The sequence below is a fragment of the Rhopalosiphum maidis genome, chromosome 4 (assembly GCF_003676215.2).
Source record: "Rhopalosiphum maidis isolate BTI-1 chromosome 4, ASM367621v3, whole genome shotgun sequence".
In the NCBI taxonomy this organism is placed as follows: domain Eukaryota; kingdom Metazoa; phylum Arthropoda; class Insecta; order Hemiptera; family Aphididae; genus Rhopalosiphum; species Rhopalosiphum maidis.
In genome coordinates this window covers 48,013,684-48,027,577 of record NC_040880.1, presented here as the reverse complement: position 1 = coordinate 48,027,577, position 13,894 = coordinate 48,013,684, and the positions used below count along the sequence as shown (strand labels likewise).

Here is a 13,894-nt window from a genome sequence, read left to right as displayed (position 1 = left end):
ACCTCCGTACGCCCGATTATACATTGTATTATATACCTATGTGCATGTACTTAGGTAACGGCAGCCGACATTATTGTTCCCGCCAGACCACTGTAGAGGATAATACCTACTACGCGACCCATCCGGTTCCAGGTCGTTTAGGATAAGACCGCTGCCACCATCTCCACCACCACGCGAACCTCATCCACAATCATCGCCACCGACACCGGAACCGCAATCACTCGGTAGATCAACTACTGCAGCATCACTTATAGCGTACACGCAATCGGACGCTTACAAAACCAACAGTCAATCAAAGGTTAGTTAGGCATATATATCTATTCAAATAGAACATATTTCAGTTTTTTTTTTTTCATAAGAGAGTAAAACCAAGACATGATTAGGAGGTGTACCTATATGGTATACCTATATTACACGTACTCGTTAAAATAGCAATACATCAACTCAGAACTCTAGGTTTACGAAAATATTTACAAATTATTGATTGTTTTATGGTGAACGAATTAAATAATTAAAATTAAACTAATATAAAATATATATAATATTTTAATGAAAATAGTTTTCATAAAGTATTGATAAAAATGATATCAGATATAACTACCTACTAAAATTACTAGAATTTTTTCAACTTCTGAGGTTTATATTTTAACTATGTTAATAAAACTGTGTTGGTAATTTGAATAATAACAACATTTCCGTTTTTTCGCATGATGTAAGACTACTGAGCTTTGTGCAAATGTAAATATTGATATTAAATTTGTTTTGATAGTTTTGATATTGAGATTAGAAATGCACCTGCTGAATATTCAAGTATAGTAAATCTCTTCAGATAAACTTGAATTTATCTGTAATTTTTCAGATATAAATAACATATAAGCATTCTATATACGTATACTATATGTATAGATAATTTTTAGATACATATGGTTTGATACATTTTTATATCGGTTTACGGATATTATTATATTTGTCAAAGTCCAAATTTGAAAATCTTCATCTTTGTACGGGAATTAAAATTATTCATTATTAATAATGGTTAGTAGTCATCAGTTTTTTCTTATGCGCTATAGGTTTAAATTATAATTAGATATTAAAATATTATGAAGTAATGTCCTAACATATTGATCTTTTAATTTAATACGATTTTATAAACTGTCGGGGAACAGTTTAACGTGTTTTTTTATATTAATAATATAATGCTTTTCAGTTATGATTCATTATTGATATTTATTTTATAGTTTTTTCTCCAAAAATAATTTTCATGTTATTTATTAATATTAATGGGTAACTTAATTATTTTACTAAAACAAATATTATCATCATCATCATAAACCAAAACAATTTTATATACAAATAGCAAAATGTAGTATACAGCACATACTTATACACACATAAGAATTATGTACTTATAAATGAGTGAAAAAATAACTCTTTATACAATGCAAAATATTTGTGTATCAGTTAGTTAGTTTATTAAAAATATGCAATCTTCCATGTCCTTAGTCCTGAATTCATAAGATTTCAATGTAAGTATATTAAGCTTAAATAATCGTTTTTTAACTAAGAGCGAAAATGAACAAATTATATAACTTTAAATAAAGAATTTCAATTATTGTCATTTCGAAAAACAATTAAAAGTTGTATTTCTCTACTTCGAGATAATTTTAACAAAATAACAATTGAATTTCATATCTCTTGTGTTTCACGTAACTTTTATAGAATGTTATATTTAATTCATCATTATTTTGGTTGTGTGTATTGTATAGACTATTTAAGTCACTTAAAGTAACAAATTCACAGCTGTTGCCACTATGTCTACACGAATTTGTTATTAACGTCTAGACGAATAATTTCTAAATACATTTAATTTGTTCGTTAACAATACATGTAGTATTTTTACAGTTATGATTTTAAACCTAAATATTCAGGGTAGAGTTTTTTTATTTATTGACTAGAACTTGTTGGGTGTTGAAAAAAGAAACCATATAGTTAATGGGAAGCCGCGTAACTATATTATCAACTATAATACCACAAATTAATTGATTTAACTGCCTAAATATAATTTTTTTAAGGTGAGTGAGTATAGGCAAATCATATTTGCAAACAACTTTTTTATTACATTTATCATTTGAGTAATGATTCATAACTTTGTGATTACATTAGCATTTCTTACATTTTAATAGATACCGGTTTCAACATTGCAAAGGTTTTTTTTTTTTTTAAAAAAAAAAAAACAAGACAAATAATACATTTTCATTTGTGTTTAATTTCATTGTTATTCGTTTTTCAATTCGTATTTCAAGATTTTTAATTTTCATAGGACCATAACATCCGTTTGAGATAATCGTATTTGTGGACGATCATTATTCTTCAAATGTATTATTCTGCCATCTAAAATATAATAATCATAGTAATCGGCAATAATAATTAAAACATCTTCTTAAGAAATGAATGTGAACATTTTACCCATTATTTTTGATTTTCATTTGACGCTTGCTGCACGATAAATTGTTAACGGCTCGTGCAACAAGTTATACAAGTACTACTACGCGTTTGTATAATATAACTTAAGTTATGACTACCTTTATTATAAAGTATAAATATCTTGTATCCATGACATAGAAAATCATTTTGACAGTTGAAAGTATTGTAAAAATAAAAATCTAGCCACTAAGAGAAAAAAACAAAAATTTAGGTTAAAATATATGACAAGTGCAAAAACTTTATTCGATCAGATTTAAAATTATGGTACCCCGTAGTATAGATATTCCCTGAAGGTTTTTAAAAACTTACAGAGCACGTACGACGATAGTACCATCAACACGTACGTTTAACTTGAGGTGATTTGAGTTAGAAATGTCTGAGGGAAGTAAAATTTGTCGTGCATATTCGTTATTTTAAATTTTATATATTATACGAAGAGAGAAAGGATATATACATTTTTTGTCTAATATCCCGAAGGAACTGTGTGTAGCGTGGCACACAAAACGTTTGGATTGCTTTCTGACCCCATAACTTTTATACGATGTGTAAAGAGAAAAAGAAAGAAACTATAAATGTTTTTGTTATTGTTTTTTTCCCAAGTTTAAGTCATTATTTTATCATTGTTTGTCAACAAGTAGCATATTATTGCTGTATCTTTGTTCGCGATTAACTATTTACACGGTGTTTAAATAATTATAAAAAATATCGAATAATGACTTACATAAACTCTCATTGATATTTATAATTTTTAATTGAAACAACACTACTAAATAACATAATTTGCAATGAAAAGAGATATTTTATTTTATTTTGAAAATTGTATATAATTCTTATTATATTTTAATTTTGTTAGTGTTTATCATATATTGTGTACATACCTATGTGTGTTTCTTATAGGCCGAAGCTATTTTTTTTTCAATTTTTAGATGTAAGTTCAGTTGTATCCCATAAAAATCTAAATAAAAATATCACATTTATACGCGACGACCAACAAAACGTAGATTGAATCACGAATATAATGTTTTTGAATAAAAAGTGTGTCCCCAGGACCATGAAAGTTGTTTCGACAGAAATGTTGAAAACTTTTTCATATTACGTCATATACTCATATGTTATGTATATTATGTATATCTTACTTTCTTTATAAAGCTGTTGTTTTGTCACACGACGATCATTATTATTACTGTTATTATAAGTGTTGTTTTTCAACGACCTGCGAATTTGTGTAAGTACTGCACCGCGTACTTTATCAGTCAAGTGAACCGTGAAATCCTTGTCTTGAAGTGTATATGGCTGCAGTAGTGGGAAGGGGGTTGTACTAAGAAAGAGTGGTTCTAATATATGATCTATGTGCGTCATGTGTGCGTGAGTCAAATAAGGGGAGTATTAAAATCAAACCTTGAAATATATCATAATTCATAAGTATAATAATTAATAACTACAGTATATTAAATATCTATAGTTAAGTTTACTGTGCCTCATGAGTTATTGAACGATCAGTGGAAAGAAGAGTTTGAAAATTAGTTACTAAAGCTATAACCATATACTATATAAGGTCACCTAATAGTGTACCTATAAATGGTACATCAACTGATTTAGTTTTATAAACTATTATTTGCTTGTACATATATATTGTTTATTTTTACGCAGTAAATAATAATAAATAATACATGATATATTATAATCTACACGGTTCCTGTAACGATGAGTAAAATTCGATAATAGGTAAACTTACTAATTATATTATGTATAATGTAGGTACGTCTATACGGATTATTCCAACTATAAATTATTGTACTCAATAAATTATTTAAAAAAATTGAAAAATAAATGTGAGTAAATAAAAGTTAGTGAAAACAAATGGCCCGTTGACAATATTATAATATTTTTTTTCATAACTTATATAAAATTGTCTAACAAATAATCATAATGTTTGATCAATGGTTTTTGAGGAAATATTAATATCCATATGTGTTTCGTTTATTATAAAAACAATGCATTATTATACTTGTATCTGGGAAATCTGCAGCACTATTATGATATTATTAACATATAAATAAATATGTCACATTTATGTTGCTTTTATAATGATCATAAACAACGCAAACTTAATTTAATCTCAAATGTAGTGTTGTAATTTAGCAGTTAAATACAAAAGTGATTATTTTTTTATTGCTTATATTTATATACTCAAATAAATTTTATTTTGGTTCATAATTATTTGGTATGAGATATTTATTTATTTTATTCTTTAATATACTTGTGTTTTTGAAAACTATTATTTTATTTACAACTTTTTAACAGCAACATTCAATAAAATATTTTTAGTTAATGATTCATATTATCTATATGGTGGTTATAAGACACATGGAATAATACAATTTAAAATATATATTTTTGATTTATAAACTTTGATTATACAATGCCTAACTTTCTCTAAATAAGAAAACTACGATTAGCAACCAGTTGTAAAAATTATTATTTTTTTTTTGTACATATTATAGAACTTTGATGATTTTTACGTCTCTGTTTAAAACTTTTAAATTAAAGCCTAATCAATAAATGAATGCCTATAGTTTCAAATTTAAAATTCCCATTAATTTGATTTTTTAAACATAACTTATTTTTTTCAGTAAGATTATGTATGCAGTTAAAGGTATAGTTTATTATTTAATTAATCACTGTTGTCTTAATTACAGGCGTCATATGATTTCAGATATAGTTAATTACAAAAATTATTTGATATTAATGTGCGAAGAGTGAATTTGTTGATTTTTTTCTGTTTCTCTCTATAATCATCTATAATAATATTACTTTGGTTTTCTGATATTCTTAAAATGTATGGAAAGTATCATAGTAACTACTAACTGTATGTGCTCACATTAAAAAATAAATTACATACTTTTATTTTTACAAATAAAGATTGCTGTATAGTGTATAGTGATTGTTTCTTATAGTGTTTGAATATACAAATAGAAAGTCTAAAAAGTATATGGTATTATTTAATATTTAGTAATAATGCAACTAAGCAATTGGTATACCTACTGAAGTATTATCTATTATAGGTACAACCTACATAGATATTCTACAGTTTTACAGTTTCTGTAACTGTTTTATGGATTTCTTGTGCAGTATTGAATATGATATATTATATATTGCACTTATATTACGTTCGTGGAAATCAATTAAACAGATAGGTTTTGGCCGTCTGCACAATGGAATATCGCCGTCGTTTGTTTGTTTCTACTACAAATAAACTAACATTTTATTCTCTGACATAACAAAAATAGACACATATCTCTATCTTGCTCATTCCAATTGTGTACACTCATCTTGTTGCGGCCTAAATAGTTTAACGTTTAAATCGGCGTGCGAATTCGTTGCTATTTCCTATCACTCTTTTGGCACTGATCGCTGTCGCATCTCTCGATGGTTCTTTCACTGGAATTCGCCACGTGGCGTGAAGAGTGACTAAATTTAAAATTTAAAAAAATTCTTATGTCCTTTATATATATATATATAATAATATAATATATTTTTATAAGTATTATATAATGTATTATTATTATATTGTGTTTTATGCGAGTTTTGAAGAAACAAAATATTTCAATTTCGGAACAACTATAGTTTTTGTTTACTAGCAAGAAATAATAGAAATATTAAAATATAATATTAATTAACTATATATTTTTATTTTTATCATTATTGTAGCAACGTTACAAATATCATCAGTGTTGTAATATGATTCGATATTTGATTTCAATATCGTTTAAATTATCATTGAATCATTAAATATTTAATAACATATTTCAATTAAAATAAGTATCCACTAAATTCTGCGTATTTGTAAGTATTTGAGTTTATTGTTCATCTTTGTATTGGTAAAACTAATTTACTTTAGTTTCGAATATTATTTAATTAAAAATGTTATTAACAATATTATTTTGAGTATAATGGAACAAAGTTTAAAATAAAAAGCTGAGGATCTCGCTTTAACTGCATATTAAGTTTCGAGTGTACGTCGTCATTGAGTAAGTCACTGTAATGGATGTGTTATAATTGAATTCAATGATAATCCATTGTGTACAAAAATATTATTTTGAATAAAAGAGGTTCATTATTTAGTTTTAAGGAAAAGGATAGCTTATATCATATCTGTATAAGTGTATTACTATTATAAATATCTATAAGTAATTTCTTAATATGATATATGTTAAACTAATATTTGACAAAAAAAATCATATTGAGTTTCTACCGAATGTCAGGTTAGAATAATTAAAGAAATAGTGGAAAGTTTAAGTCTCTTTTTAATAATTTTTGAATTACAATAAAATAACTAAATTCTATCAGGGAAAAAACGTGAATTTTGTGCAATTATATATATATACCAAAAAAATAAAGCTATTCATTTTCTACATTATAATATTGCTGTATTACCTATGCCAACTTGATCAAAAAGATAAGTGTTATAGAGTAAATCGTAAAAAACATCATGTTTACAAAAATTAAGTATTTACTTTAAATTCTTTCTAAATTATATTACAACAAAAAAATCACATTGTTTTTTAAAAATGTATCAATGTGTTGAAACGACAGCATTAACCACTACCAAAAAAACAATAAAATAACAGAACACCTGCTTATATTATATTGTATTGAACTAAGTAATGTAATCAAAATACCATCAAAAGCTTTAGTCAAAATCCAATTTAGATCCAATTTCTTTAAGTATATAAATGTTTGAAATCACGTGTACATTTTAGTGTTATGCACATTAAATATCATTAATCATTCCAAAAAATAACTAATGAATTAAAAATTATTTTATAAAAAAAAAAAATATATATATATTATTTAGCTATTATATGTTATAAACTCATAATAACTCAACTCATATAAGGTAGGTACAATAACGAACATGATCCCACACATTTTATACACACATCATTTATTATAAACTATGTATAGTAAACTAATTTATATTTATATAGAAAAAAGTTTCTAAATACATTTTATTTCTCTGGGTTGAGTTTGTTTTTTTTCTTTTTGGTAGAAATTCAATAACATTCTAAAAGTTTAAAAGCATTACACATTTTGTTGTATCGGTATGAAAAAAAAATTAAATGAATGATTTTACTTAAAAATAAATTAAAATCATATTAAGAGCTTAGTTATGAAAGTAAAACGTATAATTGTAGTGCACTCGTATTTTTTTTAATTGGAAAAAGTTCATTCAAATGAAAAATTCCAGCTTTTAAATAATTCCAATTTTCCTTTTTGTTTTATAGAAAGTATGTCATACTATATACCTTTTATATTAATTATATATACTTAAATAATAATATTGAAAACTTATAAAATTTATGTGTTGGGAATAATATCTCTAGAATAAATAATGAAAGGTATATGAGTATATAGAACACATTGTGAAATAAATACTAAATTCTTGTAACAATACAATATGTATTATATTCTGAAATATTTACATGACGTACAAGTTCAAAAGTATTCAATATTTTTGATTGTTAACAGAAGAGTATTAAAATAATTTTAAGCTATGTCTAAAGGAACGTATTTATTATAAGGTTTGAAGTTGACACCATACAAATTGCATAATGCCTTTGAACGTATAGTATCTTAAATTTAATGTCAAAAGATTGCAGAGTCAGTGAGTATACTGATTTATGAACTTTAGATTTAAATTATAATATAACATTTTAATATGGACATTTTTAAATATAATGTTTAAATTTTGAATAGGCTGTTTTATACAATATTATCTTACACGACAATATTTTTTTAAAATTTTTTTTTTCTAAAAAACCAAGGAAGTTGTTTCAATGTATAGAATGTATAGGTTTTGAGTATATCTACCTCATTCTTGGATTAATTATTGTAGTCTTAAGTGAATACGTAAAATTCGAATTAAATGATAAATTAAATTGCTGTAAGGTAAGAACAATTTATGAAAAACCACGTTTTTATTACATTTCATGTTTTTGATTAAGAAAATTTTTTTATCAACATACAAATAGGGAAAAAATGTAAAAATTATATTAAGTTTCTAAGCTATTTGACTTGAAAATAACATTTTTCTAAAAGAAGTCGAAAAAACTAAAATGTAGATTATAAATAGGCAAATATTTTGAAAATGTCATTATTTGTTCATTATTAATTAATAATTCTATCTGGGTACTATTACTGAGCGAATTCCGAGTTTTTTTTAACTATCTTATAAACATTTTAATTCACAAATTAATGATTAGGTATAAATAAAAATGCTGATTATTCATTTTTAAATCATTAAATATTCACCTTTAATAGTCATTTTTATCCAAATCACTTGGAATTAGTCAATTGGAGTTTTGATATTTTTTTATTTAAATGTAATCTATGGTTTCAGTGAAATTGGTTATTCAGAGTATATTATATCATTGGGGATTTATTTCACGGTCTTAGCACTTTTTATTATTTTATACATTTCCGAATTTTATAAAAGTCCTCCGACTGTGGACAATAGCGTTGTTGTAGGATTTGGATTGGGTATCTTGAGTGAATTGTGTTTCCGAGAAAAATGTAACACAGATATTTTACTTAAGTACCTAAATACATTTGTCTTGTTTCACTTGGGAAATCATGAGCCATGTACGATTTGTAAATGTAATTTAGATGTTAAAAATGTAAACAATATATTATAAGTGTAAAACAATATCAAGTTTTTATCGAGCAATAAGTGTACAAATAACCATTTTTATGGAAACAATTTATTCATTTGGGCAAATGGAGTATGATTGATAAAAATATGTATATTTTGTATAAACCATCATAATTCATAAGTTCTAGTAATAATGCGGTTCACAACCATATGCAAGTGTGCTAATCTTTAAATTAAAAAAAAAATATGATTGAATTATATTTACCGCTAATATCTACTAGCATATTGATTATAGATTAATTTTATTATTTATTCTACGTATAACCAATACCTACTATAAAGTACATTATACTTTACTTAGTATATTTAATGTTTTATTATAAAAATCGTTATAAGTATCTATTTCTAGAAAAAGTATTTACTTTATCAATTTAAAAAACAGTAATTAGCTAAAGAAATATCTTACCATTTTTCTTTTGTTATTAGGCAAAAACATACCTATATATATTACCTTGTTTGCGATCAACTTAAATATTTATATTGAAAAACAATTTAATCTTTAATTCTAAAGAACCTAAATGATTACATAAAATAAATTTATCAAAAACCCTAAATTGACTTGGTTTATAAAAACTAATTTTAAATCAATTAATTTTTTTTTTAACCATGTTATGTGATTACACATCAGAACGCTATTAGTCGTGGAAAACTGTCTGGAACGTACAAACAACAATTTGTCGAAGGCATCTAATAATTGTGTTTATCATTCAGATAAAGAAGTTTAAAGGAAAAAAAAATAACTTGGCTTGAAAAATGTATATTTAAACCTATTAAACCTATAGAAATATAATTGGATTTGAATAAACTTCTATACAATTTAAAACTAATATTATTAATATAGATTTGAAATATATAATTTAGTAATTTACTTACTTGAAACAGAAATAAAAATAAATCACCTTCTTAGGTTCTGTTTTTAGGTCTCTATCAAACTTCTTATTGAATATAAATATAAATTTAAATTTACGAATAATGAATTTTGAACCACTTAATGTGTAAAAAAATAACTTATAAAAAAAAACTTCCACTTTAGACGAAATCTAAAGTTAAACATTTAAAATTGACAAGAAAATTGACAGTAATATTGTTGACACGTGTATTTTTCCATTACGATAAAAAATTACTTATTTACTCTTTTGACGTCAAAGAGTATATAGGTAATGAGTATAAAAATCTGTTGAAAAATAAATCAATAAAAGTTACTAATGATTGTATCAAAATATTGCATGTATTAAAATATGTACCTCAACGGCCTCAACCCCTATATAAAACCCTATTTAAACACTGTAAATGAACACCAGCTTTCAAATGATATCGTTCTCATTAAAATGTTAGCAGAGTTATTCATTCGGTTTTTGATGTATACATTGAGTATTTTATTCTATACATTGGTAAAATCGTTGTCTATATTATTATGTTCTGAACGATTTTCTACGCGTATATTATATCATTTTAACATTTAAAAAATATTCAACTTGAATCATACTATTATAAAAAAAGGACAATTGTTTTAACATACTACCGTAAGTACATTGTTCTATGTAATAATATGCATTATGACATATATTAGTACCATATTACCGTGTATCTAATTTTCAGTGGTGTATTTACACCATTATCTGGATGATTTACCATCTACTTCTTTAGTCTTTAAAATTTTGAATGAAGCAGTGACTATATATTGGTTTACATTGGTGTATTTCTTTTTTACTTATTTGGTTTTGTTTCGGTTATTACCCCTTGGATGAATAAAAATGCATGAGTTTTAAATTTTGAGTATATTAGTGTGATTAGATTATAGAAGTAAAAATAAAAATAATTGGTCTTTTGGAGATAACCAAAATTTTGGATTTTTTTTTGTAATCAAGAATAGATACTGTATTTTGTTAATTCGAAGACGAATGACCGTAAATATTTCAATGCTTATTTTTCATTTATTATGTTCTAGACATGAAAAATAAATGTTCAAAATACTTTGTCTTTTTATGAATTATTTATAGACATTTGAAATTTTCTTTTTTATTCAACTATCAATTTTTTTTTTATGTATCAATAAGTTTTAAAACTTAACAAAAGGTTCAACAAAACATCAAACATTTTTATTTAAAAATGGATATCATTTTTACGATACAAATGGATATCATTTTTACGATACCCTTTGAAAACCGAGCACCTAAATATATTTGTTGTACATCAAGTCAGTTACTTATATAAAAAAACAATATGAATAAACAAACAAAGCACCACCATATCTCAAGTAAAAGCCATTGACCCATATTAGTGGGCTTCCTATAAATGTTTGATAACAATAATAAGAAGAGGAGGAGAACCAATGAGTATCCCAGACTGCTTGACATACAGATTTTTTCCTGGTTACCCCTTCACATCCTCCAACTCCATGAAAAAGTCGTTAATATGTCATTGCTAACGTTAAAGTAGATAGTAAATGAAGATAAATCTTGAAAATATTTTGCATAATGGGAAACTCAATAACCGTGATTGTTTTGTACTATTGTTTATTATTTTTTAACGTGAAATCATACGACATGTGACTTCTCAACTCTTGTATTATTATAAATTATAATTATATCAATAACCCATAGTAACTCGGGATAATAATGGAATTTCTATGATTCCGGTAAATCCGAACGATAGTCCGTTATTATTTCGACCGACCGTAAACGAGAAAACAAATTTTGTTTATATTTATTCATCGCGATTCGCGATGGCCAATTAAATCCGGCAATCATAAATTATTAATAATAATAACAATAATAATAAAACCCCTAGGCACATCGTGTAGCGTATAGTGTATACACTGATATACGTATATATTATACATTCAATATTCATATACCGTATAATAACTATCGGATACCATCGTCACCTACGCCAAATCACCTATATCCGATATACAGCATCCCCATCATCCGACCTATCACGATCGTTATATACACACACCGCTCGGCGTACGTACGTAATAATGTCCATTTGTAAACGCGGGCACCCACGCACACGATACGGGTGGACACGGAAAAGGGTAAACACTGCCGGGCGTGCAGGCGGCCGAACGGTGGGGGGGGGGCGGTCATCGTCGGTGGCGGTCCGTGTAGGTAGTCGGTCCGGAGCCCCCCGAAGAGAGAGTGAGAGAAAGAGAGAGAGAGAACGTAATATTATTTTGGTAAAACCGCGTGCGTGCGATCTCCGAGCTGCTGTGCGTGTAGAGAGTACCGTTCACCGTCGTGGCCGTTGCCTTGGCGACCGGCCGTCTGCTGCAGGAGTGGCGGTGGCGGCAATAGCGGGGCGAGCGAGCAGCCAGGGGCGGGCAGAGGGGGTGCAAAAAGGGTAGTATAGCGACGGCACGAGACCGACTGGCGGCGGCTGTGGCTATGTGACGGCGGCGGCGGCGGACTGTTGCGGGCGGTGTGGACGGTGCTGGGGAGTCGTAGCCCGTAGGTGCAAAACCGAAAGGCCCCGAGAGTTTCGCTTGTACGTTACACACACACACGCACACGCACACGCACACGCCGCCGCCTCCGCCGCCGTCACTAATGGGACACGCGCGGGCGAGAGTTGTGAGCTTGCACGCGCGAGATGAATCAATGAGAGACCTCCGCCGCTGCCGATGGGACTTTTCGCGCTCGCTGTTCTTCCTCGTCCGCCACCGCAGCGGCCGTCGTCAATAGCAACGGCCTAGAGAGAGCGTCGCCGTGCGCGCGCGTGTACGCGGAGCGTGCGTGTGTGTGCACGCGCGGCGGATGACGTAGACGGCTTGACGCCCGGGATTCGCCGCCGCAGCTGACTATCGATAACCGTGGTCCGTGAGTGCGCGCCGCATCGATTCCGCCGCCGCCGGTTCGCTCACCTTTCTCCGTAACCACTCCACTACAACTACCCCATACCCCCCACCCGAAAACCACCACCACGTTTTGGTCCACTACCACCCACTCAACCACCCACCCGTCAGGACAGCAGGCGTCTTTCATCTCGCATGCCGTTTTGCTAGATTCAATGCTACCGACCACCGGAAGTTTTACCGAGAGTTGTCGGTGGTGGTTGGGGTGGTGGTGGTGGTGATGGTGCTGGTGGTACCCAGCGAGTTCGAAAACGACGTTACCGATGTATACATTATATCGTACGCGGTACGCGCTTACATATAAAATAATATATAATGCGAAAATATAGTTTATAACGCTTACGCTTCTGTGCGTCGATGTACGAGAGCTTAGAGACGATTATAAAAATGTGCACCACACAGAAACTCGCCGATGCAAAAATTATCATTGTTTCGTCATTTTGACGCGTATATTATTATTTTTATTAAATTTTTATATTGTAATTACAATATAATATAGGGACAAATGAAATAAAAAACGTTTTAATAAAATTTGTTTTCTCTCCGACCCGACCATAAACGAATTTTGACAAATTCGTCATTTTATTTTATTATTTTGTTAGGTAATTGTGTTATTTCGTTTCACGCCACTTTCACAACAAATTATGGTTTGGCCAAATGGCAACTAATAAAAAAAAACTGCATAGCTATACTGTTTTGTTTTGGTTTTGGCATGTAAAATTTGCGATTCTTCGATTATTTTTAAACGTGTTAACATTTTTGTTTCGACGTTTTGTGGTCTCGATACATTATAATAACATTATATACCCATGGTCTAGTGCATAAAGAAATATATTATT

The 13,894-nt window shown here is 28.5% G+C and overlaps 1 protein-coding gene across 3 annotated transcripts in view; it reads left to right on the top strand.

The window, feature by feature from the left end:
* Window positions 1-13,894, top strand: part of LOC113555491 (poly(rC)-binding protein 2) — a 39,137-nt gene that overhangs the window by 762 nt on the left and 24,481 nt on the right. For all 3 annotated transcript variants that reach the window (XR_003405393.1, XM_026959826.1, XM_026959825.1), the window contains exon 2: window positions 55-298. The gene's annotated coding sequence lies outside the window, so the exon portion shown is untranslated. The remainder of the gene's footprint in view (window positions 1-54; window positions 299-13,894) is intronic.